Below are 27944 nucleotides of genomic sequence, written 5' to 3' on the forward strand. Positions count from 1 at the left end.
TATATATATATATATATATATATATATATATATATATATATATATATCAGGAGAACAAATTTTTATTCCCTTAAAGGGTCTAAAAAGCTTGATGCACCCAGTTGGCACATAGAATATAGCAGCCCATTTGACGTCAGCGAAGCAGAGGCTGTTTGGAAAACTGGGAGGATAATCTGGTCCCCAGAGTGTGCTCGGCTGCAGTTTTAAGCAAAATAAAGATAAAATTCAAGGTTTGTTTGAAATCTACCACAAATTAGAAAGAGCATGATAGCAGTCGGTAGCTGCTTCCAGAAGGGAGCAATAAATCGTTGCTCTTCTGCTGTAACGTACAAGTGGAATTGCAACTCGCCTTTTTCACTATTCGAGATGTGGGACTTTTTCCTGTGGGTATCTCTATACATGCATTGTACATTTAAGGCAGTACCATACCACTTTAAACAGTCACAGCTCCTCCCAAAGAATCCTGGGCCCTGTAGTTTGTTTATTATCCCCTTTACAGAGCTACAGTTTCCTCGCAAAGAGGGGTTAATTGTTAAACCAGTCTAGGAATTATAGGGGAAAGAGGGGTCTTCAAACAAATAAACTATAGTTCCCAGGATTCTTTGAGGTAAGCCACGAATGACTGTTTAAAGCTGCCTAACACTGCTTTTAGGGACGCGGGTGGCACTGTGGGTTAAACCACAGAGCCTAGGACTTGCCGATCAGAAGGTCGGCGGTTCGAATCCCTGCGATGGGGTGAACTCCCGTTGCTCGGTCCCTGCTCCTGCCAACCTAGCAGTTCAAAAGCACATCAAAATGCAAGTAGATAAATAGGTACCACTCTGGCGGGAAGGTAAACAGCGTTTCCATGCGCTGCTCTGGTTCGCCAGAAGCAGTTTAGTCATGCTGGCCACATGACCCGGAAGCTGTACACTGGCTCCCTCGGCCAATAAAACGAGATGAGCTCGCAACCCCAGAGTCGGTCACGACTGGACCTAATGGTCAGGGGTCCCTTTACCTTTTTAACACTGCTTTTTAAAAAAACTTTTCATTTGTGTAATGCTTTTCTATATTATTATACACAAGCTGAAGAAACAACAAAGATCAAACACCTTATAACAGATCTGATACAATACAAAAACGTAATAATAAAAACATAACTTTCAAATAAACAACCTGTATCAAATAAGGTAATATTCAGTAACTCATTACAATATAATAGCACACAGTAAAATTAAATATCAGCAAATAATAATTAAACAGAAATCCACTCTTAACAATGACAATAAATAATTTCTAAACTATAAAAATGACAGCAAGTCAGAGTGCATAAAATAACAATAGAAATCGAGAAGCAAAGACGCAGGACAAAAATTATCCCTGAACTCCTGCTTTAAAGGTACAGATATAGCCTCTGTTCCATCCACACCAATGGGCTTGACATACCTGTTGCAGCTGGAGAAGATGGAGACACAGTTTACTTGAGGGGATGTTGAATGAAAAGTTCCAAGAGGGCCTTAAAAAAAAAAAAATACCCACCCACCCACCCACCATTATTTATTTAGTGCCAAAGAGCTTATTCATTTAAGCATGATGACCTGATTACTACCCATGAAGCTTGTCTCCTTTGTAGTAAAGGAAATATAGACTTCACCGCTGTAAAAAAGAGCCAGTGTGGTGTAGTGGTAAAGAGCGGTAGTCTCGTAATCTGGGGAACCGGGTTCGCGTCTCTGCTCCTCCACATGCAGCTGCTGGGTGACCTTGGGCCAGTCACACTTCTTTGAAGTCTCTCAGCCCCACTCACCTCACAGAGTGGTTGTTGGGGGGGGGGGAGGGGAAAGGAGAATGTTAGCCGCTTTGAGACTCCTGAAGGGGAGTGAAAGGCGGGATATCAAATCCAAACTCCTCCTCCTCCTCCTCTTCTTCTTCTTCTTCTTCTTCTTCTTCTAAATTGCTAGTGACGGTCAGAAGCTCTTCCCTCAGCAAGGACCCTTGAGGTAACAGTGCCCTTTCTGGGGTAAGGCAGCGGACCAAACATTTTCGGGAACTTGCCTTCCCCTGCAATACAGATCAATGCAGACAGTGGGGCATTTTTAAAAGAAACATTACATTACATAAGCTTTACACCACTTTCTTACTTAAGTGCTATTGCAAAAATGTTTTTTTAAGATGTAGTTGAAGAAGCATTGGCTAATAATAATAGTAATAATAATAATAGGGAAACTTGGAGGGTCTGCTGAAGTGGCAAGTAAGGTGACACATTTGGTACACCAGAATTTCCCAATTGCACTGCAATTCCCATTCAGAGGTTAAGTGTGCCTTTGAGGCTGCCATGCCAGTCTTCAAGTATTACACAACATGCAATAGTATGGAGAAAAAAGCAGACCTTTTAACACTGCTGTCTGTACACTGTGCCCTACACTCTAAGGATAATGGAGCCAGACAGCGCCAATGCATTATGAAAAGGCTGGGAAAGAGACTGTATCTCTTCTGCCATCTTCCGGCCGTTAAAATAGCTACAATGGGTTATGGAGCTTTCCATTCCAATGAAAGTTGCACAATTTCAGATACATTTGAATGACAGTATCTAAATAGTTTTAGTGGAAGCAACAGGTCTCTATCTACCCTCTGAATTCTCCTCGGCAAGAGGAGCTCTGAAGTTCCCTTGAATGTCTCTGCATTTACTTAGTTATCTAAAACATTTTCGTCTTGGCTCATCGTATGGCTTTACAATCTAAAAGCCACAGGGTCAAAAACATTGCAATGTGATAATGGAATCAAAACTTGAAAGTAGTGAATTTCTGTTTTAAATTACATTTTGGTGGCAGCTTTCCCAATTGCCTCTGTTTGAATGGTCAGGGACTCTTCCATGGGTTATCAGCAGGCAAATCCTTCCCAAGAGTAAGAGATGCAGTGATCAGTATAGCCACAGCTGTTGATTTCCAGCTGTTGATTGCTGAGTTGCAGCAAGTCAACAGGTAAATATTTTCTGCAGCACAGAAACAGAGTGATAGGAAAAGTTGTAGTGGTTAGATTTCTGTCTTTTGTGGAACTGTTAGAAGCACCTGTCCATTAAGATTCCTTTTTTAAAAAACCAAAACCCACAAATGAGGTGCACTAAAAGTTTGCAATGGGAAATGTTCCTGTTCTTGATTCCAGGCAGCTGGCTATCACCACCTGCAGGATATTCCATTCCCCTCCTCCCATTTTCCCATTACTCCCTCCCAACAGACAGACAGCATTCTGTTTCCACCAAGATTCTGTTCCGCATCAGTGGCTTGCGGTCAATGGACTAGGGGGACTAGGCGAGTTCCTTAAATGTTCCGCGTAAATTAGAGTATTCTAGTATTAAAAGCTTGCAACTCCTTTCCAAAGCCTGGGAAGCTTCTGTTTGGCTGAGTGAGGGAGGTGCAATGCTCACATGCGTGACATCAGCCAGCCACACCCCTCCAATAGCTCTCGCAAGCTGGCACCTCTGGCCCTAACTGTTCCCCTACAAAAAATTCACCCCATGCCACCAGTCCTCATCAAGGTTTTCCTCCCCCTTTTAAAAAAACCTTTCCCTGTTTTTTTGGTACTTCTACTAACTTTGGGGTTCCCCTAAGACTGCTGATTCCTTCCTCTTTCACATGGATGGTACCAAAAGAGGTTTGATGGAGATAGCAAGCTGTTGGCTTGCTGTTGTTTACCAGAAGGATGCAAATCTGGCACACTTGGTGGTGCTTTGCACTGCACTGACCTCGCAGCCACCTGGGCCGCCCCTCCTGGTAAGCAACAGTGACCCACCTGAGAGGAAGCTAGTGTTGTGGCTCTGTCTCTTCTCTGGCATGGTACCATTTTGGCTTTAAGAGCAAACTTATACTCCAAGAATGAGTTTGCTATTAGTGCATAAGATGCTTTTCAAGAAAACAACAACACCAGTGAACAACTTTGATTTTGTAAATCAGAGACACCATCAAATGCATCGTCTTTTCCTCCTTGAGTGCCTCCTGCTGTGATAATAATAATAATAATAATAATAATAATAATAATAATAATAATAATAATAATATTTATACCCCACCCTCCCCGACCAGAGCTGGCCTCAGAGCAGCTAACACCAGTAAAATTACATAATAGGGGAGAAAAAAACCCAATTTAAAATACAGGTTAAAATGCAATTTAAAAATGCAGCCTCATTTTAAAAGAAGCCCATAGATCAAAACCATAAGGGGAGGGAAACATAAGGGTCAGACTGAGTCCAAACCAAAGGCCATTTCTGCTTGCCATCAGTGGGTTTCAGATTGTGCCCCAAGGATCCTTCCTCCCTCTCTCTCTCTCTCTCTCTCTCTCTCTCTCTCTCTCTCTCTCTCTTTCTTTCTCTCTCTCTCTCTCTCTGTGTGTGTGTGTGGTTTCTAGGGCGCCCTCTTAGAATCATAGAAGAGTAGAGTTCAAAAGGACCATGAGGGTCATTTAGTCTAACGCCCTGCAATTCAGGGATGTTTTGCCCAACGTGGGGCTTGAACCTGAGACTGAGATTAAGAGTCTTATGCTCTACTGACTGAGCTATCCTGGGAAGTATTTTGCAAGCCTTCCTGCACTTCCCTTTAACCTGCAGCATCAGAGGTTGTAGCAGGGAGCACGTCTTGCAATCTTCCCTGTGCTTCTTCCGTCCTCCCACAATATTGGAGGCGCAAAGGAGAAGTCCACATCCTTTGCAAACATCCTGCTTTGAACCCTAGGACGCCTTACAAAGTGCAGGAAATCCAGGGCAAATGTCCACAGAGGTGTTCTGCAGTGGATCATGTATCAACAATGCAATATCCCCCAAATACAGGAGGCTTCAAAAATCCAGACTGGGGTGACTGCAAAACTGTATCATATCAAGGAGACTGGTTTCACTAGGCTTCTACCGTCCTGGAAAAGAAAAACATTCAGGGACGGCAAGACTACATATTTCAACCTTCCTAACTACTCAAGTCATCTCCCAATGGAGGCCTTGTCAGGCTAGGATGTTTGTGATGACAAGGATCTGGCTTCTGCAGCCAAAGGTTGTTGAACAATGTACAGTTGCTTCTGAAATGCCTTTTTGCCGCTGCCTAGTACACAATTCTGCTTACTCAGGAAAGGCTTGCTCCAAGGTTCTCAGTTTGTGCATGTATTATCGCTACGCTGGGGTCAAGTAGGAGCACTTATTTGCCCAGCACATTCTGTTGCACAACATTAGAGAGCTAAGAAGGCAAAAGGTTTTTTGGGGGGTGAGGGAAGGAAACCATGTTACTAGGGAGCAGTGCCTTAGCTACAGGGGTGCTAGCTGGGTTTTCTGACCTGGGTGAAGCCTTCTGAGGAGCACTGTTGAGGCTCCCAGCCTCTCTCTCTCTCTCTCTCTCTCTCTCTCTCTCTCTCTCCCTCTCTCTCTCTCTCTGTGTGTGTGTGTGTGTGTCCCCGCAAATGTGAGTGGCAGGGTGTCAAACTGGGTCTTTGACCTGGGTGATATAAAGCCTAGTTTCGCCCCTGCTGGGGAGGAAAAGAAAACCCATGACACATTTAGAACTGTGTGTCCTGTGCTCTGTGTGAGGGTTTAAGGCTGCAATGTTATACATCTTTACCTGGGGAAACTCCATGATCACTGCAGATGGTGACAGCAGCCGCAAAATTAAAAGACGCCTGCTTCTTGGGAGAAAAGCAATGACAAACCTAGACAGCATCTTAAAAAGCAGAGACATCACCTTGCCAACAAAGGTCCGTAAAGTAAAAGCTATGGTTTTCCCAGTAGTGATATATGGAAGTGACAGCTGGACCATAAAGAAGGCTGATCGCCGAAGAATTGATGCTTTTGAATTATGGTGCTGGAGGAGACTCTTGAGAGTCCCATGGACTGCAAGAAGATCAAACCTATCCATTCTTAAGGAAATCAGCCCTGAGTGCTCACTGGAAGGACAGATCGTGAAGCTGAGGCTCCAATACTTTGGTCACCTCATGAGAAGAGAAGACTCCCTGGAAAAGACCCTCAGGTTGGGAAAGATGGAGGGCATAAGGAGAAGGGGACGACAGAGGATGAGATGGTTGGATAGTGTTCACGAAGCTACCAGCATGAGTTTGACCAAACTGTGGGAGGCAGTGGAAGACAGGAGTGCCTGGCGTGCTCTGGTCCATGGGATCACAAAAAGTCGGACACGACTAAACGACTAAACAACAACAACAAAACCTGGGGGAAAGTCCCACTGAACTCTGTGAGGCTTACTTCTGGGTAGACATGTTTGCGTTCTAAATGGATGTTAAATGTAAAACTCAGCATCTTGGCTTTGTTTCCTCTGCAGTTTTCTGCAAAGGTAAGGCTGGAAGTGTGGGAAATGCAGGATCACCTGATATGAAAGAAGAGAGATTCGGCAGAGAATGGAGCATGCATGTCGTGCTTCACACCTGATGCTCTCCTTGACTGGCAGATGCGGAATCAATCATGCAAATAGTCAAACATATCATTTGCATAATAGATACAAAACATAAAATATTACATTTGTGAGAATAGAGTTCACCATGATACAGAAGCCCATTTTTATTTTGGATAACGTAATGCAGTATTTATTTTAAAGGGATAGGCAAAATCTCTAGCACTCGCTTAACTCTCCCACTGCAATAAATAGAGCATGGATGAGGAACCTGTGGCTGTTGGACTTCAGCTCCCATCAGCCCCAGCAAGCATGGTTGATGGTCAGGGATGATGGGAGCTGTAGTTCATCAACTTCTTAGAGGACCACAGGCTCTCCACCCTTGCAACAGAGCTTCAAAGAGTTATTGTCGGTCAGAATGATCCACTAAAGTATCACAAGACAGTGATCAAAGTGCCAAGTTTGGCAGAACTCTTCATCAGATGATTTTTAAACAGTGTTATGTATATTCTTGTCAAGATATTTTTATACTGCTGTGCGCCACTTTGTGTGAACTTTGTCCCAAAAGCTGCTTTACAAGTGTGTATAGTTTTATAAACATTTCAATACATAAATAAATAAAATGCTAACATTCTATGCATGTCTTCTTAGACATATATACCCCAGAGAGGTCAATGGGACTGCAATCCTATACTGACTTACTTTGTTGTAAGCCCCACTATGTGCAATGAGACACTTTTTAGTTAGTTGTGTGTAGGACTGTCCTCTAAGAAGCTACATCCACATTTCTGTTTGCTCTGCCACTTCCCCCCGAGGAAACCTGTCATTTAGTGCTGAATCAGAACAAACTACAATTGGATTTACCGCAGGTTGTCATTTGTTCCAATTTAGCATTAAAGAGTGAGTTTTCCAAGGGAAAGCAGTGGGACAAAAGCAAAACAGTTCAGACCCATGCCTAGAAAGCATGAGGCAAGCAGCAAACTGCTCGGAAACATGGAAGTCCTTAGTTAGGCTCTACTAAGAGACATCACCTTGCTGACAAAGGTCCGTATAGTTAAAGCTATGGTTTTCCCAGTAGTGATGTATGGAAGTGAGAGCTGGACCATAAAGAAGGCTGATCGCCAAAGAATTGATGCTTTTGAATTATGGTGCTGGAGGAGACTCTTGAGAGTCCCATGGACTGCAATCAAACCTATCCATTCTTAAGGAAATCAGTCCTGAGTGCTCACTGGAAGGACAGATCCTGAAGCTGAGACTCCAATACTTTGGCCACCTCATGAGAAGAGAAGACTCCCTGGAAAAGACCCTGATGTTGGGAAAGATTGAGGGCACAAGGAGAAGGGGACGACAGAGGACAAGATGGTGGGACAGTGTTCTCGAAGCTACCAGCATGAGTTTGACCAAACTGCGGGAGGCGGTGGAAGACAGGAGTGCCTGGCGTGCTCTGGTCCATGGGGTCACGACATGACTAAACGACTAAACAACAAAAAAAGTGTTATGCAGATCCCAAGTTGCACTGGAGGCTGATAGGACAAAGAAAGGAATCATGACTGATCCCCCATTTTTGAAAATATGAAATCCAGCAGTTTTTATAAGGCAAGCTAGCATTCACCCATGGGCTGCTCTTGACCCATGAGCTTCCAGCTGTTTACTACTGCTTATAGATTACAGTGAGAAATAGGTTTATATAACCCATCCTTAAAGCTTTATATATTTTCCCATTTTACTGATCAAAACATTTGCCTGAAACCGCATGTGGTCTTGCTAATGCAGCCTACTACAGACCTGGGTCATCTATCTTCTGTTTGTTAAGCCTTTGCCTGAGAGTGTACGAGCATAGTCAGGTCGGTATGAACTCATGCATGCCATCAACTTGTCAACATGACGTTGCTTAATCTTGAGGCTAATTGTTTCCTTCCCTGCCCTTCTCTCTAATGCTCCTCAGACATAGATGGCAAGGGGAAATATGCGAAATTTAGAATGGTCCGTGAGTCATTTACCAACCACGGGGGAAATGTTGCTAAAGTAGTGCAATCTCACATGTTATATCCGGATAGATAAGGAAGTCAGTGGTATATTAGGCTTTAGCTTGTGGAAGTCGCTGGCCACAGGGTTACACAACCCTGCCTTTGCCAAAACAATACCAGTCATTCTTAACATGACAGGAGCAATCTGGGTACATTCACGAGGTTAGTAGTCAGGAAACTGTCAACCCCTTTGAGAACTTTAAAGTGGTCTATAAATAAATCATTCAGGTGGGTAGCTTAGTTGGTCAGAGCCTGGTGCTGAAAACACCAAGATTGCAGGTTCTTCTTCTTCTTCTTCTTCTTCTTCTTCTTCTTCTTCTTCTTCTTCTTCTTCTTCTTCTTCTTCTTCTTCTTCTTCTTCTTCTTCTGTGATCACTCGCAGCCGAGTAAGATTGTCTTCCATAAACATGGTTTTAACCATGAGTCCATAAGTGACTGCGGAGGCCAATTCTGGATCCACATGTCCTTCCACAGTGTGACATTGGTTTCTGGGTGGGAGTTGATCACGGTGTGGATTTGCCAAGTGTGCCTTCCTCTTAGCACGTTTCTCCCTTGTGTCCTGAGTTTTAGTGTCTTCAAAGCCCATGACACCATTGGCAAAGGCTGGAGCACTCACAGGCAAAGTGTTTCCCAGTTGTCCATGTTTATAATACATTTTTTAAGATTTGCCTTGAGACAGTCTTTAAACCTCTTTTGTTGACCACCAGCATTACGCTTTCCATTTTTAAGTTTGGAATAGAGTAGTTGCTTTGGAAGATGATCATCAGGCATCCGCACAACATGACCAGTCCAATGAAGTTGATGTTGAAAAATAATTGCTTCAACACTGACTAGGTTGTATTGATGCTTTTGCAAGACTCTTGCTGGTTATGCACACTGTCACCAGGGTTTCCTACCTGACCCTATGTACCAGGGCTTGTCTCTATTTTCTGGGACTTGCCTCGGTTAAGTGTTATTTTTTGTCTTTATTTTGCCATTCACGGAAATGTTAGGGATGCTTCTTCAAAACATTGATAGTGCAGAGAGCTAGCAATTAAGTCATTGCAGGGGAGGACAGGTGTGCCTTCTCTCTCATGAGCCCTTGCCTGCTGGTAGGACATCTGCAAATGGGCATAAGATGCTTACCGCCTCCATCCTCCCATAACCTCCCATTAAACCATTGATTCATTAATTGTCGCCAAATATGTTCAAGATCTAGCTGTTTAATTTTTAAAAAAGGTACAATCAGATCCATTATGAGAACAAACACACAACAATAACAAATAATTATACAATTCTGGTCCCTTTCTAATAGACTGTGTCTGATAAAGAAAGCACTGCAAAAAAGGTGATTGCAGAAGGAAGGAAGGAAGGAAGGAAGGAAGGAAGGAAGGAAGGAAGGAAGGAAGGAAGGAAGGAAGGAAGGAAGGGACAGAGAGAGAAGAAAGAAAGAAAGAAAGAAAGAAAGAAAGAAAGAAAGAAAGAAAGAAAGAGGAAGGAAGGAAGGAAGGAAGGAAGGAAGGAAGGAAGGAAGGAAGGAAGGAAAACTTCCAATACTGTAGTGATGAGGCTGATGAGATTGACTCGGTATCCTAGGAAGGAACATAGGAAGGCGCCTTACACAGAAACAGACTCTTGTCCCATCTAGATTGGTATTGTCTGCACTGACTGGCAGCAGCTCTCCATATCTGGAGATGCCAGTGACTGAACATGGGACTTTCCACCTGCCAAGCCTAGGGAGTATTCTACACTGTCTTGGATTCATCACAACACAAACAAGCTACAAAGAGGAGCACTTTGCATTCACTGCATGCATGACATGAGATCACCCCCTGGACAACCACCTCAGTTGCGGTGTAGCTGCCCAGATAGGACTAGTGCAAACAGTGGAGGATGCAGAAAGAATGTGAGCCCTGATACGCTGCAGTGAGGAAAGGGAGAAGCCCAAAGGGTGGGGAGAAATCTTTCATTTCTTAAGCTGCAATTGACAAGATAGGCTTTGGGGCTTTTAGGCTGATCCTTAGGCAACACCTGCTGATCCTTTGTGGTGAAAGTCATCCTGTATATGTGTGTTTGTTTGTTTCTGTTTCTTAGCTCACCTTCCTACAGCCAGCAGAAGGCTTAGCTGGATATAATACCAAGGGCACCGCATTCAAAGCCATATTGATTCACCACCATGTTCTAAGCAAATCAGATTGTGTGGGAGACGAGGTCTGTCATCACAGAGATTTCAGCTGGATGCATGTAAAGGTAAAAGTAAATGACCCCCTGGACGGTTAAGTCCAGTCAAAGGCGACTATGGGGTTGTGGCTCTCATCTCGCTTCAGGCTGAGAGAGCCGGTGTTTGTCCATAGAGAGCCTTCTGGGTCATGTGGCCAGCATGACTAAATCGCTTCTGGCACAACAGAACACCGTGACAAAAACCAGAGCGCCGTTTACCTTCCCGCCAGAGTGGTACCTATTTATCTACTCGCACTGGTGTGCTTTTGAACTGCTAGGTTGGCAGAAGCCGGGGCAGAGCAACGGGAGCTCACCCTGTCGTGCAGTTTCGAACTGCCGGCCTTCTCATCAGCAAACCCAAAGAGGCTCAGTGGTTTAGACCACAGTGCCACCTGTGTCCCTTGAATGCATGTAGTCCTTTCAAAAGGGCAAGCAATATTTACTAAATTGAAGAATATATTAAGGACTGGGTCACATCACCTTTTTTATTGTTATGCACACCTGAGTACAACATACAGTGGTACCTCCGGTTACATATGCTTCAGGTTACATAAGCTTCGGGTTACAGACTCTGCTAACCCAGAAATATTACCTCGGGTTAAGAACTTTGCTTCAGGATGAGAACAGAAATCGTGCTCCGGCGGCACAGCGGCAGCAGGAGGCCCCACTAGCTAAAGTGGTGCTTCAGTTTAAGAACAGTTTCAGGTTAAGAACGGACCTCCGGAACGAATTAAGTACTTAACCCGAGGTACCACTGTAGAGACAAAACTTGTGAATTAAAGCATGCACACATGAGTGGCCATTTCTCCGCACAAAATATACGAGTTTTAATTGTTTTTACCTGCTTGAATTTTATCTTATTATTATGGGAGTAAACAGGCATGTGATACACAAAAGTCATGCCTGTACCCTTTTAAGGTGGAATGGAACTATATCCTTTTTAAAAAAAGATATTTTATTAAATTTTCACAATAAAAGAGAAAAAAGTACAAAGTCACACAAAACAAACAAAAAAAAACAATACGATACAAAAATACAGACATAAAACATACAGCATAATTAAACCAAACTTCCATAACCCTCTTTCTTGACCCCCTCGCATCTCCCTTTCCTGTGTTCCCATTTATCAAATCATGTTCAGCAATGCTTCACCTTCTCTCAGAATTTGTTTTAAATTAAACATTTCAGCTATTATGTCTCCAATTTTACCCTTTGTTATCAAATATTTAAATATTTAAATATTTAAATTTGACATAATATGGAATGGAACTATATCCTAACAGGCGGATCATCTATGCTGTTAAATGAAGTGTCCCCTGACAGAGCTATCTCTCTCTGTGCTTCTTCTAACCCTTTGTAACTTGGCAGCTCATCAGTCTCTGCCTCATTATCTCCCTCACAGCTCGGCTGTAATTCTTTCTTTTTTTATATATACATTTTTATTAATTTTTAAACATATCATTTCCAACAGTCATTTAACATAACTTCTTATCTTATACAATATTTTAGACTTCCGTCAACAACCTCTGAAGATTTTCAGTTCTTTATCACTTGTTCTGCATTTCTTAGTTTCTCTATTACTTTAAATTATCATTAACTAATAATTCTCTCCATAGTCTTCCTTGCAATATTTCACATAATCCTCCTTACAGAACTTCTTGCAGTCCTACTAGCATAATCTCTTTATTACAATTGCTTCTCAAATAGTTCAAGTGTTTACTCCAGTCTTCTAAGAATCTCTGGTCCCGCAGGTTTCGAATCCTTCCTGTTAATTTATCTAATTCTGCATAGTCCATTAATTTCATCTGCCATTCTTCTTTTGTCAGTAGTTCTTATTGCTTCCATTTTTGTGCCAATAATATTCTTGCTGCTGTTGTTGCATATAATAACAACTTACAATCCTGTCTGTTAACATCCTCCCCAACAATGCCAGCTCGGCTGTACAGTGGTGCCTCGCAAGATGAAATTAATCCGTTCCGCGAGTCTCTTCGTCTTGCGTTTTTTTCGCCTTTTGAAGCACGGCTATTAGCGGCTTAGCGGCTTTAAGAAAAAGGAAACAAACTCGCAAGAACTCGCAAGACGTTTCGTCTTGCGAAGCAAGCCCATAGGGAAATCCGTCTTGCGGAACGACTCAAAAAATGGAAAACTCTTTCGTCTTGCGCGTTTTTCGTCTTGCGAGGCATCCGTCTTGCGAGGTACCACTGTAATTAAAACTTTGCTCATGTGCTCATGACATCGATTCCATAAAACATATTTTGTTGCACTGTGCAAAATATGAGCAAGCCAGGGCTGAACTGATACTACCCTTGCTGGTACCTTTCCCGGGAAAATCAGAGGCTCACTATGTCAGGTTCCTAATGGAAGACTGGACAAATGCTAGAACATTAGCAGTGGCAAAGCTTTTATTGGAGGTTGCAAGAACCAATGATCCCTATATTCTGAACAAAATGCTTGTTTAACCTGGAGGTAGGCTGTATGAATTGTGTATTGCTTTGTAACGATTTGTTGGGTCTTTGGACCGTAATAAAGATTGTTGTTGTTGTAATTCAGACTGGCTTCCCTCCTCCCTGTCAGCTACAGGAGAAGGGCGAGGCCATCTCCACCATTCATCTTCCTCTTGATTGCAGTCCATGACTGCAGGCTCCAGGACCCAGAGACACACATGGGCAGGGCAGGGAACGCTGTGGAAGCTGGCACCTGCATGGGCGCACCTGGTTTGCACCACCTCAAAATTGTGTGCCCAGAGCCACAGTCCACCTAACTCCCCCCCCCCCCGCTATGCCTCTGGAATTATGTGGCCATATTCTACCCCCAAATGAGCACCACGTCTTGGGGCCTTCTTGGTGGTGTCCAGCTTGTGCCCCTAGAAAACACCAAAGCCCCCCCAAAAAAACTTTTGGTGTTGTCTGAATCTGACAGTGGCCTGGTTCACAGTTCACATTTGTTGTTTAGTCGTTTAGTCATGTCCGGCTCTTCGTGACCCCGTGGACCAGAGCACGCCAGGCACTCCTGTCTTCCACTGCCTCCCGCAGTTTGGTCAAACTCATGCTGGTAGCTTCATGAACACTATCCAACCATCACGGCCTCTGTCGTCCCCTTCTCCTTGTGCCCTCCATCTTTCCCAACATCAGGGTCTTTTCCAGGGAGTCTTCTCTTCTCATGAGGTGGCGAAAGTATTGGAGCCTCAGCTTCAGGATCTGTCCTTCCAGTGAGCATTCAGGGCTGATTTCCTTAAGAATGGAGAGGTCTGATCTCTTTGCAGTCCATGGGACTCTCAAGAGTCTCCTCCAGCACCATAATTCAAAAGCATCAATTCTTTGGCGATCAGCTTTCTTTATGGTCCAGCTCTCACTTCCATACATCACTACTGGGAAAACCATGGCTTTTACTATACAGACCTTTGTTGGCAAGGTGATGTCTCTACTTTTTAAGATGCTGTCTAGGTTTGTCATTGCAGTTCACATTAAACCATAGTTAAACCGCATGCTACTCCTGCCAGTCCTGTTGCTGCCAGAAACGAAGCCATAGTTTGGCTTAGAGTTATGTCTCTGTATGCTGTGGTGGCTAGAACCCTGATTGTGAAAAATGGGGAAAAAAGAAATAATTCCAGCAAAAGAAGAATGGCAAGATAAACTATTTACTGGTAGTTACGTCGAACGGGCATGATTGACAGATGCGACCAGAGGTCACAGCAAACAAAAATTTCAAGAAGATTGGAAGAAATATATACCAGAAAAGGCAATGCCTGCAAATTACTACTTGCACTTGTTTTAATTAACTTTTGCAAATTGATTTATGCTTAGAATATAAATAATTAAATGGAAATATAAAGAGAGTAAAAAAGAAGATAAAAGGAAGCAGATTATTATGGTTGATAACAGAACCGTGCAGAGGATGAAGGAAATCATCAAAGAAAATGGGTTTGAATTTTAGTTAAAATATACTGTCCATTAGGGTATTTTTCAGGTACAGTACACTTTTATTTTTGTTATGGTTCTTTTTGTTAATATTGTTATTCCTTTTTTGTTTTTCCTTTGCTTTTGCTTTTTTCATTTTTATTTGTTATATAATATCTGTTATGTTTGTTTGTCTGCACATAAAATAAACAAAATTTAAATTTAAGAAAGAAAAAAAGAGTTATGTCTGAATCCAGGCCTGTAGTTTGTTTCTCACAAAAATACAGTCGTATCTTGGTTGCTGAACACCTTGGAACTTGTACATTTCAGCTCCTGAATGATCGAAAACCGGAAGTGAGTGTTCTGGTTTTCAGACGATTTTTGGAAGCTGAATGTCCAGCGTGGCTTCCACGTCTTCTGACTGGCTGCAAGACACTCCTGTAGCCAACTGGAAGCCGCGTCTTGGTTTTCGAACAGTTCCGGAAGTCAAACGGACTCCTGGAACGCATTCTGTTCAAGAACCAAGCTACGACTGTACTTTGATCGGTCAGTCAAAAACAAATCTTAGTTGCTGCTTAGGGCTTGTTTAGAGACATCACCTTGCCAACAAAGGTCCATATACTTAAAGCTATGGTTTTCCCATTAGTGAGGTATGGAAGTGAGAGCTGGACCATAAAGAAGGCTGATCGCCGAAGAATTGATGCTTTTGAATTATGGTGCTGGAGGAGACTCTTGAGAGTCCCACGGACTGCAAGAAGATCAAACCTCTCCATTCTGAAGGAAATCAGCCCAGAGTGCTCACTGGAAGGACAGATCCTGAAGCTGAGACTCCAATACTTTGGCCACCTCATGAGAAGAGAAGACTCCCTGGAAAAGACCCTGATGTTGGGAAAGATTGAGGGCATAAGGAGAAGGGGACGACAGAAGACGAGATGGTTGGACAGTGTTCTCGAAGCTACCAGCATGAGTTTGACCAAACTGCGGGAGGCAGTGGAAGACAGGAGTGCCTGGCATGCTCTGGTCCAGGGGGTCACGAAGAGTCAGACACGACTAAACGACTAAACAACAACAACAGGGCTTGTTTGGAGAGAAAGAAAACCACAAATGCAGCTTCAGGCATAAAGCTAGCCCAAGCCATGGTTTTACTCCTGGCTGCTCAGCAACAGAGCCAGAAGCAAGTGAGGGAGAAGCAAGGTACATGAAATTTTTAGCAGTGTGCACATTTAAGCCATAAAGCTGATGTCCCCTTCATTCTTTTTCGCCTTCCCAGCCCCCCACGCTGCACCAAATAAGCACCAAGTTGCCATGGAAAATGGCTGTGCTGGGGAATATCTAAGATAAATATCTCTTATAGTGCTGATCTTGGGCGCTTGTGAAAAAGCCTCTCCTTTGAGGGGGGCGGGACTGAATACAATGGTCCTTGCAGTCTCCAAAATATTTCAAAACAGATGATTTTAAAGGTATTGCATGCACATTTAGAAACAGATTAAGCTGAAATGTTCTAATCCCAGAAGATGTTTGGCGGGATTTCCCACCTAATCCCAGGAAGCCTCTGAGCATATATAACTGCTGCAGATACATCACAGGTATCAAGCCAAGAGAGAAGTCCAAGCTGCTAAGTGAAGACCAATAAAAAGGTAAGCAATAATACTTGCACTGATATGTGTTTTGTGTCTTTGTCTGTACTTTTATGGTAAACAGGAATAATAGGTAGGTTGAAAAGTAAGATGAGAGCCAGCTTGCAAAATCTAAACTGCCTTAAGCTCCTTGAGTTCAGTGGAAGTAGCATCTCCTGTTCTTTCACATCAGAATCAAATGACTTGTTGTGACTTTGCGCTCCATTTCTATAATTTCTATAATTCTGATGTCCTGTAAAATGTGTGTGCTCTCTACTCTTATCAGTTTGCATAGTTAGTGATGGTCATTAAATGCATGGTGCTTTATTATTATTTTTTGTAAACCACACTAAGAACATATGACCGAAGGACAGTATTAAAATAGCTATAACCAATAAATAAAAAACGAACATTTACTCCTCTTTCTTTCAATAGCATCCTCCTAATGCCCAAATGAAAGCAGCTACATGAGATCTGCTTATAGTGAATAAGTTCACAGAGTCAAGCACTGTCTCCCCTGAGAGGCAGAAATTCCAAGTTCTCTGGAATCTTTCTTAATTTACCTGTGCTCTTTTTTTAAATCAGAGATGCCAGAAGGTGAGCCTAGGATTGCTTGCATGCAAAGCCTGGGCTCTACCCTTGAACTATGGCCTCCCTCTAATAAAAGTGGACAAGCACAACCCAAATTAAATCTTGACTTTGGATCCTGTCCACGTTTTCATACTGGATTCAGTATCTCAGGTTATGGTATGGGTCTTCTGAATGGCACAGGGTACCCACCCAGGCTTGTTGACTGTAATATGGTTGGAAAATCTCCAGGTGAATTATTTGAAGAGCAACTGTAATCAACAAATTACCGTACGCTAGTAGGACTACAAGAAGTTTTGTAAGGAGAAATATACGGAGTGTTACAAAGTAGAAAATGATAGAGATATTGGTTATGAGTTTGAAATGTAATAGGGAAAATAAGAAATGCACACCAAGAGATTAGACTGGAAAATTTTCAGACAGGACTGATGAAAGTCAAAAAAACTGAATAAGATGTAAAAGTATGTTTAATTATTGTTGAAAATGGTATGTTAGAACACACACACACACACACACACACACACACACACACACACATATGGAAAATCTCCAGGTGAAACTACAGCTGGTGAAAGAGATTTATTAAATATTGCTAGGACCGCCAATTATAGGTAGTAACAACAACAACTTTGGGAGTGAGATAGATGCCACATACCCAGAATGTTCTGGTCAAATATAGCCACTTTGTCCACTTCCATTCTACATCATTTCTTAATTCTTGCCCCTGCCCATTCTCCCTCTCTCTCACAGTCCACATGTGAATACCTAAGTTCAATTTTAATAACGCTAGCATTCAGTGTTGATTGTATGAGATTGTTTTTGCTCATTGCTCTTAGGGATCAAACAAGCAGAATGAAGACTCTGATCCTTCTTGCCTGCCTTCTGGCCCTCACTGCTCATTTTGAGGTAGGCATCGAGAGTTGCAGTTAAATTGCAGCAAGGGCTGGGAAGTGGGGGTTAGGCGAAGGTCAGGCAGCATGTGGCAGTGGCGGGTGAAGGCTGGGCGGTAGTGGTGGCAGGCTGCGGTGGCAGGGGGCAGTGGTGGCAGGGGGTGGAGGCTGGGCGCCCACAACAACAAAAAATTGTGGCCCATTTTTGCAGTTCTGGGCAGGCAGCAGAAATGGTAGACTGGCTGATCACATGCTGGCTTGCATTTGGCTAGGAGAGTTGCATTTTTGGATAAACAGTACGATTGATGATGAACTTTGACTTGCCATAAAGGGCTCCTTATATCTACAAATGAAGTAATGGCATAGGAAGAGTGAAGTATTTTTTATTTATTTATTTAATTCACCATGGGAATAAGCACAGAGTTAAATACATTTATGTTTACCAATGTCTATGCCAACTCTCCATTGTTCTTCTCTGTCTCCTCTGTCCTCCCAGGCTAGCAAGAGTGGAAGTGGAAGTGACGAAAGAAGGTCTTGGAGACGCTTCCGTCCACAACCAGCCTACTTCCCTTCCTATTCAAGGAATCCATACTTTCCCTTCCCTTCCTATGCAAGGAATCCATACTTTGCACAAGGGCCTTATGGATACCCCTCACAGAATCCATATTTCTCACAACCACAGTATTATTATGTCTTTCTCCCTGTCAACGCTACCCGTTGAGGTAAGTGTCCATTAAAATGGTAGTAAAGGATTGAGTTTTCTGCCGCTCCGCTAGGGACCAGATGAGCTGGGCTGTTTTGAGCAGTCATTTAGTGACTGCTTGCAATGAAAGTTCAAGCCCAGCTTCCATCTTTTTCACTGGAGAACTTGGATTCATGACTTCATGAATGGTTTCTAGGACAAAACCCTAAACATTTTGTAAACAGTTTTTGGTGGTTGTATACCTGACCAGACTAGCCTTCCCATGAGGCAAGGTGAGGTGACCGCTTCAGGTAGCAGGATCCCCAAAGGCAACAGATCCCAATGTAGATCTTTACCCCCCGCTGTTCCTGATGTAGATCTTCATTCACTGATGTAGATCTTCACTGATCTTCTACACAAAATCAAGTGGTGATTCTCTGGCTAAACCAGTATAAAAATAGCAGGCTCTGTTTGGTTTGTGTCTGTGTGTGAATGTGTTCTGAATAACCTGAAGCTGAAAAGCGCTTTTTCCACCCTTATGGATTTGATTATTACCGATTTGTTCTTTTCAATTAACAGGTCTCTCTGAGATGCGTTCTTCAAGACGGGCTCTCTAAGAAACATTTTCCTTCTGTTGCCATGAATCACCTGATATAATGCATGATACAAGATTTAAATTTTTGGGAAAAATTATGCTTTGAAATATATTCCTTTGAATAAATAAGTCCAGCATCTACTTAAGTTTCCTGTGGGTTGTTTCTTCCTTTCTCTCTATTCCCTGTCAGGGATGGCCCCAGACATTTTGGCGCCTGAGGCAAATCAGAAATTAGAACTCTCCCATAGGAGTCAATTCCTAGGCGCTGAGGGGACTTTGCACCCCCTATAAAATATTTGAGGGGGCCAGCCCTCCAAGTTGATGGGTATTGACATTCAAATGGTGTGGGTGCACTGCATCATGTGATCAATAATGTTGGGCAGTGCTTACCTCCCCCACCCGCAATATTTTATTCAAGTTGGCACCCCTGAACCCTCCCAATTATAGTTTGGTAAACGTACTTTTTATATACCGTTGAGGCCCCTCACGCCCCACCACCCTGATGCTGCAACCCTTGCTTCAAATGCTGATCTTCTCTTGGGGAATACAGTGGAACCTCGGTTTTCGAGCGACACGGAAGCCAAACAATTTGGAACCCGAATGCCGAAAGCCCGGAAGTAATTGCTTCCATTTATTAACATGCCTTGGAAGTCGATAGAGTGATGCTTAAGATATAAATCTGCTTACACTGATTGTTTTCTTTAAAAAAATGTTTAGGGGTACTCTCATTTTACTATTCATATTGAAATACTGCCCATCAATGAGGCCAAACTTAGAGTCACAAAATGTTTCGGTGTATGCATCCCCCTGCGTCCCCCAAGGAAAAAAAGCACTGGAGACAACACAGGAGAAATGTTGGAAATGGGAGAGTCAAGATTAGCATCAGAAACAAGGGGAGGGAGTCAATATAAGCATCTTAAATGAGCAGGGAGCATGGAGATCAGCATCAGAATGAAGATCTTCACTCTCCTCTTCACTCCCCAATTTTACCTGGTGCTGATGTACACTCCTTCTTTCTTAAACGTCACTCTTTGCTGCTTCTCCTTCTTCCCCAAGAGAGGGAAGTGAGGCTGTGAAACAACTCCCTTGAGTTAGGGGAGGTTGGTTGGCTCACGGCAGCTGTGATTCCCTCCCTTAGTTCACCTTCTCCACTGTCTAAGCCAGGGGTCAGCAAACCTTTTCAGCAGGGGGCCGGTCCACTGTCCCTCAGACCTTGTGGGGGGAGGGCGGATTATATTTTGGAAAAAATAAATAATGAATGAATGAATTCCTATGCCCCACAAATAACCCAGAGATGCATTTTAAATAAAAGGACACATTCTACTCATGTAAAAATCCGGGCTGGATTTAGAAGGCAATTGGGTCAGATCCGGCCCCCAGGCCTTAGTTTGCCTACCCATGGTCTAGGCGGTGCTGCAAACTGGGTTGTTGTTGTTGTTGTCCTATTATTTCTTTGTGTAGTTCACTTATTAGTTACTCACTACAAAAGGTTCTCTAAGCTACTGTCAGGGACTGGGCAGAGGAGGAATGGTGGAGACCGCCTCCCCATCCTGACCCTCCCGGGGGGGGGGGGAGGAAAAGGAAGACAGTATAGATTTACAACAGTGGTTTGTGGAGGTCACAGCACAGAGGCAGATGAGGGGAGAAGTTGGGAAATAATAGGAGAGGAGGAGCAGACAGAACTGGAGCAGCAGCTGGTGGACACAGTGTCGTTAGAAAGCATTCCACACCCTCCATCTCTCAGAATCCGGAGAGCCTTAAAAGTAGGGGAGCAAAGAGCAAAGAGAGAGGGCACGTAGCAGCACCCAGAAAAGTGACGAATGAGGAAGTGGGAGAGATGGGGGGTGTGTGGATTTTCGCTTGTGACAACGCCATTATCCAAGAGGCTGGGTTCTATAGCCACTCTCCGTAAAGATTAAAATTAAAAAGAAACTTTTCCTTGTCTTTATACTTTCCTGGGCAACCAGCTGAGAGCTGCTGAGAGCATCCTGACAGCTACATACCAGAGAGAGAGAGAGAGAGAGAGAGAGAGAGAGAGAGAGAGAGACTCAAAGACATAACATAAAAACAAAAATAATGCATTGCAGCAAACCTAAATTTCTTAAATTTATATCCTGCTCTTCCTCCTGAATGATGGATAAACAGACCCAGAAAAACAACATCAGAAGATGAAACTTAGCTACAAACAGCAGAATATTTAGCACGATTTGTCAAATGCCTGGGAGCAGCGAGAGTTTTTCACATGGGGCCATAATGGTGTCAATGATTGTGTCTGGTGGACTTCACTGGGGAGCTGCAAGTGGGGAGCCACAACTGAAAAGGCCTTGTCCCATGTTGCCATCCTCTTAATCTCCCTCAGAGGGGTTACCTTGAGGAGGGCCTCAGATGAAAGCCCAAGGACTTAGGTTCATACTAACTCTTCATCGAGTCTGATTCCCCCTGCTGTTTAGGGTGAAAGGACAAGGAGGTGAGCAGGTGGCAACAGCTGCTAGTGCTTCTCATTGCTCCTAGCACCCACAAATTTTCCTCTTGGCAGCAGTGGCAAAAGAAGTAGCTGCGGGGTCCCTGCTGAGGTTGTGGGCCTTGGGAGTTACCTGAAGAAGCCAACTTCTGACATCAGCCTTGGAGACAAGGAAAAACCAGCCTAAGAAGCATCACAAGGCAAGGGTGATGGGGCAAAAAGAGGAAGGTACTGTTGAAGGATGTCAAGGCCGGTGACTTTAATGCTCGTCATTAAAGTAAGTCCCACCAACCTTATTGTGAATTGAAGACTGGTGGTTGTGGAAAATGGAGGATATTGGTCCCAGTCTAATGACAGTCCCATATTTAACCAGATTAGGGGCATAACACGAAACTGGCATATATGCTATGGCAAGGAGATTGGCATTCCGTAGTGAGATTTGAAAATTTCCTGGTTGTATTCTTCAGCAGAACTCACCATGAGTTTTCTGCTCCAAATCCATGACCTGGTGGCTTCCAGTGGGGATGGTAAAACTCACTAGATGACACCCATGACTACACGGTGTGCTCTGTTATGGTCAGTGTGGGTGTGTTGGGAGGGCAATTTGTCATCATAAGCCACAGCAACATATAGGCCACCTCTCATTTCAGTCTCTGGGGCTTCCTAAACTGAAGCACAACGAAAGCAAATTAAGGGATTATCATCACACAATAGTTGACTTTAAGAACAAAACCCAGTCATTCCTTTCCTTCCAATTCATATCAGCCAAACCACAAAGCTCATCTTGATGAGGCAACAAATCCTTTTTGTTTCCAGGTCCTGCAGACTTAAGTTCTTATCTCAATCCTACAAACATTATTATTCATTAACACGTTTGCATGAATCAAACATGTGGTTTTGGGCTTATTTTTTTAAAAAAGAAAGATGTGCACTGATAACAGCGATACTGCCTTTGCCGTGACTAATGCAACTTTGGAGAAGCCAATAGGCTGGGTGATAAAGGGGGTCAGGTATAAATAGCGTGGATTGCCGTGGGACACCCGGTCCAAGGTGCCACAGCCAGTTTTTCTAGGAGTGTTGCATTAGGAAAGAATAGTCAACAGGTAGGTAAATTATCTGTTTTTCTAATTGAAGTTGCTTTATATTTTTCCTTGATGTTTAAGATCTAAATCTGCTGTCACTGATTATTTTCTAAGTGGAAGCTGGGCTTAATCAGGCCCTTGATGAATTTTGAGTGAAGAATAGCCTAAAATGACTACAAGACAGGAAGAAGGGTCCATGGGCTTAAATTAGCCATAACTCAGTGATTCCTGGGGTCATGTCTTTGAGCAAATATATTATTTCATAACACATGAACCTGTGAAATTCATTGTCTGAAATTCATTGACTGAAGCATCTGGAATTGATCCCTCTTCATGAACTATCTTTCTGCCTATCTTATATAGTAATACATAAATTTTCTTTTTTCAAGTAACATATTGAATTTTTGATATTTTTCCATTATGAATATTATTATTATTAAAAACATCCCACTCTTTCTTCAAGAAGCTCAACAGAGCATACAAGAGTCTCCATGTCCCTCACCCAGTGCTATTTTTCTAGAAAAAGAGATGCTGGGATTCACCATGAACTCCTCCATTGTTCTCTTATAATGTCAATGGTGCCCACCTGAGAGGTGCTGGAACTGAGTTCCAGTGAGTTCCAGTTGAAAGAAAAAAAGCCCTGTCCTCCCCATATTTTCCAAAACAACCCTGTGAGATAGGTTGGACTGAATGAGTCCAAGGTCACCTAATCAGCTTTGTGACCGAGTAAGGATTTGTAATCTGGATTCCCCACTTCAAAGCCAATACTCTAACCACTATGCCACACTGAATTTCTGTTCCTATGGCCTATTTCTCTGTTCTGCTTCAACACTCAGCCTTTCAAGAAATAGCACCCACCTATGAAGTGACTGGTTTGGGGAGGACTATGGAGACCAGACGCACAGAAGCTTAGGGCTCCTATATTCTTATCAGACCAGCAACAATGGGGATAGCCACAGTGCCAATGTGGGTGGCACTGTGGTCTAAACCACTGAGCCTCTTGGGCTTGCCAATCAGAAGGTCGGTGGTTTGAATCCATGCTGTGGTGGTGAGCTCCCGTTGCTCTGTCCCAGCTCCTGCCAGCCTAGCAGTTCAAAAGCATGCCAGTGCAAGTAGATAAACAGGAAGTTAAATGGAGTTTCCATGCGCTCTGGTTTCTGTCACAGTGTTCCTTTGTGCCAGAAGCGGTTTAGTGATGCTGGCCACATGACCTGGAAAGCTGTCTGTGGACAAATGCCAGCTCCCTCGGCCTGAAAGTGAGATGAGCGGCACAACCCCATAGTCGCCTTTGACTGGACTTAATCATCCTTTACCCTTTTCTTTTCTTTTTTCCACCTTTTAGTCACCTTTTCTTCCCAAGAATACCCCAGGCAGTAACACTACATAGGGTTGCCATATTTCAATAAGTTTTTTAGTTTTTTTTGCAAAGTCTCCATATTCACCAATTTTTTAACACTTCCGATATAGCCATACGCCAACTCAGCAAGTCACCACATGATCCTGCAGTAAAGTATTCTTCAGGTTGTTAAAAGAAAGAAACAAATCCTTCTGCCATCTCACGCAAAGTAAGTAAAAAAATATTAGCGTTCACTCACAACCCCTAAAGTTCAACACAATATTGGGGGAACATTTTTTACCCCAACCTGAAACTAATGAAATTCACATGGGCTGAATTTTCGGCCCAACATGAATGCAAAGGTTTCTAGAGCTGTTTACAAAGATCAGTAATAGCACTAGGCAGTCATAAGGTGGTTGTCCCTTTGAAGGAGAAATTTAAAACTATTGAGGAAGTGGGAAAGGAAGTGCAAGCACTGTGTTGGTTGGAGGAGGCAAGGAAGTGTGAACACAGAAGGGATGGTGTCTGGAAAGAAGTGGAAGAAGTGAGAGATGGAGGAGAAGGGTGGAAGAAAAGAAAGCAGGGAAGGCAAGTAAGGAGGCGGGGGGAAGAGTAGCAAGAAGCTAAAAAGAAGAAATGAATTGGTGGGGAATTAAGGGAACAAGGAAGTGAATGGAGCTAAGGGAAGCTGAGGAAGCAAAAAGGAAAGGATGGGAGGAAGGATGAAAACAAAGGTAAAAAAATAGATGGAAAGGCAATGGGAGGGTGTTGTGCTCCCCTGTGATCTGGCCTACCACTGATATATGGCCTGCACAGGTAACAATAATATTATTGTTACTATTAATATATTAATTATTTATATAATATAATATTTATATAATAATATATAATATATTAATTAATTAATAATAATGAACATTATTATCCTCATGAATAATATCCTTAATGAAGACAAGTAAAGCAATTGATGTGTACATAAGGAAAACTGCCCCCTCACTTTGTTGGTGTCCCCCACCCTCTGAACTTTGAGACTGGCTATGAGAGTAAGGCTCCAGCTAATTTGTATATTATCCTGGTATGTGGCTGAGACAATTTTTTTCTACCCTGGCGTGCAACTGGCACTTGCTTCATGTCACTCAGCTGGTTTCTCTCCCAACAGAAATCATCTGTACCAGATGAGACCCGCCATCCTGTTGCTGCTCTTTTTATTTGTCACCATGGGTTCCTCTCGCTCGGTGCGCAGAGTGAGTATAATTACTTTGCGACAGCCGCCATCTAACAGCTTGATCTGTCTGTCCAATCGACTGAAGTCACAGCCTAAACTTTGTGCTCTGCTGTGTTGTGCTGGTTGTCTGTGAACCTTGCCAAGGCATATTCAGCAATAAATAAATAAAATGGTCCCCCTAGTGCCTCTTAATGTAAGCACAAAAGGCGTTTGATAGAGCAGAAGGAATTTTTAAAACTGCTGATCAGGGCTGGCCCAAGACATTTTGCCGCCTGAGGCAAAAGAGAAAACGGCATGTCCTCCCTCCCTGCCACCTTCTTTTTACTACCTCACCGCCCTCCTCCTCTGCTGCCTGAATCAACTGGAGGTGGCCCAAGGAAGCCCCATCACACTGAAGACAGCAGAGGAGAAAAAGGGAGGCCAGATAGAAGCAGGTTCTGCTCTTCCCGGGTGATGCCAGAGGGTGGCAAGTGCAGAAGGTGGCAAGCATCCTCCTCCATGGGAGCTTGGATCTGCTGCCCCTCCAATCTGCTGCCTCACTGAGGTTAATGGATGGGCCGGTCCTCCTGTTGATGCAGGGCAGCCGCACCATTCAAGAGAGTGGTACATGTGACACTAAAGCATACTGTCTTTTATGTGTGATCAGCCAGTTCACAGCATACCCTCCCAAATCAGAGATGATGAAAATGGGATGTGGGACCCCCAGATCCACTTTGCAGAGGCAATTGCACCACCCCTCCCCACTGCCAAACAGGGGCAAAAGCAGCAGGGGAGGGGGCCCTCCCCTTACCCCTGGGCCAAAGCATGAGCCAGGACTCACCTCTGGTGGGGGCATAGGTTCAACAGTGCGACGGAAAGCAGGAGACAGAGACCAGCAGCGCAAGGAGACCCCATTCTTCAGGAGCCGATCTGCTCCTACCCTCGGCTCAGATCCCCACTCCTCCCAGTGCTGTGGGGCGCATGTCCACCCACCAGCCCCATGCAAAAACACATGTCTTTTGGTCCTGCTGTCTCACGAGAGAGTGCAGAGCAAAAAACCCGGGACCTTCTAGGATACATTCAGAAGCCAGGATGGTTTCTGTAATTCTGTGGTGTCCTGGTCAAATCAGGATGGTAGGGGGATATGTCCATTCAGAACTGAGGAAGGTCTCATTTGGTGGTGGCTCAGTGGGGCTGAACAGCCCTTATGATTCTGAAAGGGAATGTTCAGAATCTGGTCTCCAGTCAAATCCAAACCATCCATTCAAAACACTCTTAATACCATTTCAACAAACCACGGCTTCCCGCAGAGAATCTCAGGAACTGCAGTTTCTAAAGAGTGCAGAGAGCTGTCCGGAGACTCCCTTACAGGGTTAAGCTTCCCAGCACCCGTAACAAACTATAGTTCCTGGGATTCTTTGTGGGGAAGCGTTAACGGTTGAAGTGATATGAGCACTTAAAATGTGTGTTGTAGGTGTGACCTTCTTCTCTGATCTCTCTCCAAGACCCTAGCAGATCAAAACAGATGTTTCCACTTGTCTTCATTGTGCAATGAAATTACCAGCGTACATGAGAACATGTTTTGTTTTCACAGCCTAGAAATGGAGATTGGACCAAGTATAGGCCAACGCTTGGACTTCACTACTGGTGGTTCTCAGGAATTCCCAGGCTGCCACCTCATTTTGTGGCGGTTTATGTGCCTTTCAAGAAGCCCTCCGTGACCTCTGGTAATGCAAAACCTGTGACACCTGGAAGAGTTCCGGATATAAACAGAACTAATGCAACACCGGGTTCAGAAACAGGAACTAGTGGTAGAGGAGACAGGAACATGGGAAGAGGGGATCGCGACCCCCTGGTCACACCTAGTCAATATTGAATTGCTGAGGGAGTCCATGGTTAGATTTCCTGCATTTCAAAAAGGCAAATGCAGCCGAGTGTGTGTCATGCAGATTAGGTGTTGAGAAGGGGGCTTTAATTTCCCCACCCCAGTGCCATTTTATCCTGATCTAAATTGCGCTCTGGAGCTGCTCTGTGCTTTGGGAGGCAAAACATACAAACGCTATACAGGCTCCAGTATGCTTTACGCCTTAGCACAAATAGCAGTTGGGTGGGGTGGGAGGCGGGATTTAGGTCAGGTAAATGGCATGAGACGAAAGGGTTAACAGTGGTTCTGAATCCCCCTCCCAGTTCTATTTTCTTTTTAAAGAAACTGTTAGAGAACCAATCATGAATCTTCTGCGCTCTCATTTTGTTGAGCCCTCAGATGCTGCACAGAATTGAAACGAAGCACCATGTAATCAAAAGGAATTACAGAGATCTCAAACTGAGTTAGCATTCATATTGGGGTATAGTTGGTTTTTTTTGTTCTTTTAGGGTTTTTGGGGTTTTTTTGCTGAATGGAAAAGTAAGAAGGATAAATATTAACCTTAGCTGTGTTTTCTTTTATTTCTGTTTTCTTCCTGTTCCCCTCAGAGACTCAATAATCCCTTAGTTTCTTTCAAATTTGTTTTCTTTCTGTATTTTGGTAAATCATCTTTATTACCTTTTATTGGTTGAAAGCTAGTTATGACTTTTGTAACCATTTAATATATATACGTACTTTTACATTAAATTGGAAATCCATGTTAAATATCATGCCACTGATATTTTATTTTTTAAAAAATAGTCCTTGGCTGACATAGTGCTTAGGTTTAAATAGTGCTTAGGTTCAAAACACTTTGACCACAGTGTCTGATTTGTAAAGTGCTGGCTTAAAAAACCCAGCATTTTTCTTCAATCTTTACATCTCTGTACCACATATTAAAATCATAACATGTTGTATACCAACAGAATGGTGAGATCAACTGTGACAGGTGAAATAGGTTGGATGGTATGTTGCATTAACAAGTGAAGCTGAACCAAGCAAACAATTGTCTGTGGCTAACAAATCAATAGCCAACCTGATCTTTGTAAATGGCATGATTGCTGTAGTTCCTAAAATGGACACCAGAGGGAGGAAAAACACAAGCTACTGCAGGATAG

General features: G+C 43.4%; 2 long non-coding RNA genes across 2 annotated transcripts; both read left to right on the forward strand.

Annotated features, from left to right (window-relative positions):
* Positions 1-15553: 15553 nt before the first annotated feature.
* On the forward strand, positions 15554-18981 carry LOC308577026. The gene is made up of 4 exons (XR_014003356.1): positions 15554-16106; positions 17510-17579; positions 18060-18285; positions 18825-18981. It is a non-coding gene; the product is annotated as an uncharacterized lncRNA (long non-coding RNA).
* A 3374-nt stretch (positions 18982-22355) lies between these two features.
* On the forward strand, positions 22356-26990 carry LOC308577165. Its single transcript, XR_014003480.1, has 4 exons — positions 22356-22404; positions 23851-23948; positions 24879-24963; positions 26518-26990. It is a non-coding gene; the product is annotated as an uncharacterized lncRNA (long non-coding RNA).
* Positions 26991-27944: the final 954 nt, after the last annotated feature.

This window comes from Podarcis bocagei, assembly GCF_964188305.1.
Source record: "Podarcis bocagei genome assembly, chromosome: 17".
NCBI classification, from domain to species: domain Eukaryota; kingdom Metazoa; phylum Chordata; class Lepidosauria; order Squamata; family Lacertidae; genus Podarcis; species Podarcis bocagei.